The sequence below is a fragment of the Seriola dumerili genome, unplaced genomic scaffold (genome assembly GCF_002260705.1).
Source record: "Seriola dumerili isolate Sdu_G_001 unplaced genomic scaffold, Sdu_1.0 BDQW01000104.1, whole genome shotgun sequence".
Classification (NCBI taxonomy): domain Eukaryota; kingdom Metazoa; phylum Chordata; class Actinopteri; order Carangiformes; family Carangidae; genus Seriola; species Seriola dumerili.
The window spans coordinates 618,033-624,193 of record NW_019174359.1 but is presented as its reverse complement, the minus strand read 5'-3'; positions in this window follow the sequence as shown (position 1 = coordinate 624,193).

Sequence of the window (6,161 nt, the reverse complement as noted above, 5' to 3'; positions counted from 1 at the left end):
TCTTTTCTTATTAATTTTAGTTAATTGCACTTTTTTATAGTATTTGGTAATTTGTGCTATGAAGTTTTCTTTTGATTGTGATCAACATTGTAAATGTATTAATGAAATTTCTGCTTGTGTATTTTGACTAATATTCCTTATTTTTCTTTTGTATTTCTTATCTGTAGTTTTCACGGTGCTCGACGTAAATAAAATATACGCACCAGTATGAAACTCTCCGCCTCAGTTACTGGTACCAAGGGCCAGCTACAGTGAAAACTCGACCATCACGTCTGAACCATCTCACATTGTCGTCTGATGTCGGCAGCTGGCACCGCCGCACGCAAGCGGGACCAGTTGCCCTCTACTGGTGGAAGGTGCCTAACCTTTGGAGGTACAGCCAAATGAGAGACATTGGACTGAAATAGTGGAGGGGCAGCAGGTGGAGCAGTGCAAGACTGGAGCTTTCTGCTGCTGTAGTCTCTGCCAGAACAAGTGTCATGTTGAAAACTGAATTGGAAATGCAAATTGATGAAGAGTTCTTTTGGACAGACTCTCAAGTGGTGCTGGCATAAATCAACAATGATGCAAGAAGGTTCCATGTATTTGTTGCAAATCGGCTTCAAGTGATAAAGGAAAAAACAGATCCCGCTCAGTGGCATTATGTTGATACATCAGATAATCCGGCTGACTATGCTTCCAGAGGCCTTCGTGCCTCTGACTTTTCTTCAACAAGTTGGATGTCAGGACCCAAGTTCCTGTGGGAGCGAGAGGTGAAATCTAGACCTACCTTCTCTACTGAACTGCTGGTTGGTGACCCTGAAGTGAGAGCAGTTCAAGTGAATACCATCACCACCACCACCACCAGCAGCGGTTCTATTAACATGCTTAGCAGTCTGAGTCGATTTTCATCTTGGATAAGGCTCCTCAAGGTTGTTGCGAAAATCAAGTGGCTGGCATCACAGTAATCATGTGACCATAGAAGAACGAGAGAGTTCAGCTGAGGTGGTCATTAAACTTGCCCAGCAAGAAGCCTTTTCCCAAGAGATGAAAACGCTTGAAAGAGGAGGCAGTCTTCCTCGTTCCAGTCCTCTTTTCCGCCTTGACCCCATTGTGGATAAGGGACTCCTTCAAATTGGTGGGAGGCTAAAGCAAGCATCCCTCAGCCGAGAATTAAAACATCCGGTCATTCTTCCAAAAAACTCTCACATTACTAAGCTCATTCTGTCCCATTACCATAACAGAATTTGTCATCAAGGCTGGAGTCAAACCCAAATGGAGCTTAGAGCCAATGGGTTTTGGCTCATTGGTGGGAGTAAATCTGTTGCCAAGCTGATATACAATTGTGTGAGGTGTAGGAAACTCCAACGCCCATTAGAAGAGCAACGAATGGCTGAGCTCCCAAAGGAACGAGTTGAGGTCTCATCTCCATTCACATACTGTGGTATGGATGTGTTTGGCCCGTTTATCATCAGAAAGGCACGCAAAGAATATAAGAGATATGGATTGATCTTGACTTGTTTCTCTTCCCGAGCTGTGCACATTGAAATGCTTGAAGATCTGTCAACAGACACATTCATCAATGCATTAAGATGCTTCATTAGCCTCAGAGGAGCTGTACGTCAATTGCATTGTGATCAGGGTACAAACTTTGTGGGAGCCAGAAACGAGCTTAGAGAGGCACTTAAGCAGTGTGATACCAACTGCCTTGAGGTTTACCTGTCTGATAACCAATGTGAGTTCATCTTCAATGCCCCTGCAGCAAGTCATGCCGGTGGTGTATGGGAACGCCAAATCCGGACTGTGCGAAATGTGTTGAATGCCACTCTCTCTCTCTGTCCGGGTAGACTTGATGATGCTTCACTTCGAACTTTGTTCTATGAGGCTATGGCCATTGTTAATAGTCGTCTGTTGAATACAGATGGAATCAACGATCCCAAATCACTAGAGCCTCTGACGCCCAACCATCTTATTCTGATGAAATCCAAGATTGCTCTTCCACCTCCTGGGAAATTTGTAAAGGAAGATATGTATGCAACAAAACGGTGGCGACGAGTGCAATATTTGATTGAACAGTTTTGGAGTCGTTGGAAGAGGGAATACCTCTTGAATCTTTCTACACGGCAGAAGTGGCATGTGCCTCAGTGCAATCTTAAAGTAAATGACATTGTTATCATCAAGGACGACATCCTTCCCAGAAGCCAGTGGCAGTTGGGACGAGTTGTTGAAACCATTCGAGGAAGTGATGATCTAGTTCGTACAGTTAAAGTACAAGTCGGAGATCGGAAGCCATCAGGGAAAGCAGTTCCCTCCCCCAAACGCTCTATCCTTGAAAGGCCCATCCAGAAGCTGGTGCTCCTTCTCGAGAATGAGTGACTTGTTGTTTGTAATTATTAGGCCAACATTAACCTTAATGACTCAATACAATGGGTTTAAAGGTATTAAGAACTTAAGCCTTTCTAACTGTGCAGTTTGTTATTTTTGTTTAAAAATCATGTATGATTCATGTGGTCATAGATCCATCATAACATGATTGGTGGGAGTGTGAATGACAGCGGGTTGGTTCATACTGCTGCCTGGGGACCGGTCATTGTTGTGTAGCGTCAGAGGAAATGCGGCGGCAGGAAGGGGAGGAAGTGATTAATTAGATGACATGATCCACCCGTGCTTTCCTGTCTGCTGGTACTGCTCACCTGTTGTCCGCTGCGGTGTGGCGAGCATGTCCATGATGTACTCAGAGTAAGTTTTGTTGTTTGATGACGCACTGGTTCCATCATAATTATCCTGTCCCTGCTGTTAATGTCAAGTTCTTACTGTCGGGTTGTTAGGAAACAGACGATCCTTTAGAAGACTCGTACCTTGATGTTCCCCTAATATTTTAGCCCCCTTGGTTGTGGAACGAGGTATGTAAGTTTGAATTGATATGATTATTAATCCTGTGGTTGTTTAATTTTGAGTGATGTTTCTGAGCGATGGTGCTGCGTTAATTATTTGTGCGAATTTTTAATGATCACCTTTTGTCTAATGAATGTATTTTTCTTTTCTTATTAATTTTAGTTAATTGCACTTTTTATAGTATTTGGTAATTTGTGCTATGAAGTTTTCTTTTGATTGCGATCAACATTGTAAATGTATTAATGAAATTTCTGCTTGTGTATTTTGACTAATATTTCTATCTGTAGTTTTCACGGTGCTTGACGTAAATAAAATATATGCACCAGTATGAAACTCTCCGCCTCAGTTACTGGTACCAAGGGCCAGCTACATGCCTTACTATATTATGATGTTTTTACACCTTACTATTTTAATGCCATACGAGACGGACCTTTTATGCCTTACTATACTATGATGTTTTTTAACATTTATATGCCTCACTGTAGTATGACGTTTATTGCCATATTTATAGATAGATCGATAGAGAGATAGATAGTAAGATACTTTATTTATCCCCTAGGGGAAATTCATGTGTCCATTAGCTCATTGTTGATAATAATAATAATAAAAACACTTAATAATAAATAAACAATAATAATTAGATTAGTCCACTTCCTTTGGCTGAGGTGTTGTGTAGCCTGATGGCAGTGGGAACAAAGGATCTCCTGAACCTCTCTGTTCTGCAGCACAGTGAGATGAGACATTTGCTGCACCTGTAGCTGCTTCTCTGTCCTGCCAGAATGGATGAGAGGATGGTTGGGATTGTCTAACATGGCCTCCATCTTACATTGCATGTGTCTCTCCACAATAGTAGTGAGTGAGTCCACGCTCCTGCCAAGCACAGACCCAGCCTTTTTTTTTACCAGCTTGTCCATTATCTTTGTGTTCATGACTGACATGCTGCTGCCCCAGCAGACTGCAACATAAAAAGGTACACAGGCCACCACTGGCTGATAAAACATATGCAGCATTTCACTGCAGACGTCAAAGGACCTGAGCTTTCTGAGGAAAAAGAGACTTATTCCTTACGTTTTTATACTTTGTTTTTTTTTTACGTTTTTATGTCTTAATACACTGACAATTTTATGCCTTACTATACTATGGCGTTTTTAGGCCTTTCTATACTATGTGTTTATGCCTTACTATACTATGATGTTTTTTGACGTTTTTATGCTTTACCATACTATGTTTATTTTTTTTATGCTTTACTATATTATGATATTTTATGCCTTACTGTATGATGAAGTTTTTATGCCCTACTATGACTTTATCAGGACAACACAATTGAGACACGCCGAGAGGTTGCCATCCGCTGCCTAGTGGTTTATCTTGGGGAAAAGGAGGAGGATCTTTTCAAATATTTGGTAGGTAAAACTAAATCACTTTTTTTTTTTTTTGCATTTTGACTACAGTCATCAAGTTGATACAGTATTTTCTCCCAACCCTTAACATAATAACCTATGAGAGGGTTAGGGATACCAGCTAAATGACAATGAAGACTGAAATTTTGTTCTGATATTTGTGCAACCAGGATGCTGAAGGCCAAATCGGAGATCTTGAAAGCCAAGTGATGAAGATCCTAGTTACCAAAGGCGCCACAGCATCTGATCCAGCAAGTACAACTATCATGATCGAAGGAACAGAAGTCATTGAGGGGTTGAATGTACCAGGGGCTTGTGCTTTGCTGATGGGACTCATTTATGCCCTCAATCTGAGCTAGCCGAGAGAGCTCAAGTACACTCTGGAGGGATTTCAAAAGGTGTTCCTAAAATTAGATGGTCAGTAGACCACCCCAAAAGTCACATCGCTTAAGCAGAAGCTGTCAGCAATCATCTTTGAACCTCGTCGCTGAACATCAAACATAGTTCTCACTTGTACTGTGATGAACTTGTGTGTGTTTAACATTTTCACTTCACTGAAACTTTTCTCTTCAATGCTGGAGTTTGATTTAAAGTGATTTCAAGGTTTCCCATGTTTTGTAGCAATGTTGTTGCAACATAATCATCTTACAAATCATTTGAAAATGGCCTGGGTCCGAGTCTGAGTTTTTCAAAGACTGTTTAACATGCTGGAATGTTAGCTCAAGAGTTTATTTAGCTCATTTCACATTGATAAGATAATCTCCAGAAATATTTTGGGATACATTTTGTTTTAATTAAATTGGTAAGTACACCTTGGTTTTTTGCAGACCCAGACTGTAAAAAGAAGCTGTCTTAACATTTGTTTATTAAAATGTTGAATTGTGAAATATGGTTCTTTTTTTATTTCCCCTGACTTAAGTAAATCAAGGTATTAATACGAAAGAAGGTATGTTAACTATTTGCATGGACATTTCTGAGTAGAAAACAAGAAACAAATTAAGTTAAACCAACTTTATTTGAATGATGAGACAACTTAATATCTCAATGCATATTGAATTAATATTAAGTAGGTATTACTTAATTTAGCTTTTGGATACAGAAGAAAAACATGTTTATTGTACTTAATTTAATGGTGTAACTAACACAGGCATTAAGTACATCCAATGTGAAAATTCAAATTGTGCCCACTGAATATCAAGTAGATTTAACTTAATATAGCTTTCAGTGTATTTAATGATTTATGTTGGTGTAATAGTGATATGTTAGTAATAGTTACTTAATAATACTGAAGTTGAGACAACTTAAAAAGATCCGTGGAAATAGTTAACACACCTTTTTGAGTAGACCCAGTACATTATTTTTTAGAGTGTAGTATGGCAGAAAAATTACAAAAATACATCATAGTATATTAAGGCATAAAAGGTCATAAAAACGTCATAGTATGTCAAGGAATGAGACAAAGTAATGTAATTAGGCATAAAAATGCCAAAAAACGTCATAGTATAGTATGGCAGAAAAATGTCAAAAAACGACATAGTATAGTATGGCATAAAATGTCAAAAATACATCATAGTATATTAAGGCATAAAAGGTCATAAAATCGTCACAGTATGTCAAGGAATGAGACAAAGTAATATAATTAGGCATAAAAATGCCAAAAAAGATCTTAGTATAGCATGGCAGAAAAATGTCAAAAAACGACATAGTATAGTATGGCAGAAAATGTCAAAAATACATCATAGTATATTAAGGCATAAAAGGTCATAAGAACGTCATAGTATGTCAAGGCATGAGCCGAAATAATATAATTAGGCATAAAAATGCCAAAAAACGTCATAGTATAGTATGGCAGAAAAATGTCAAAAAACGACATAGTATAGTATGGCA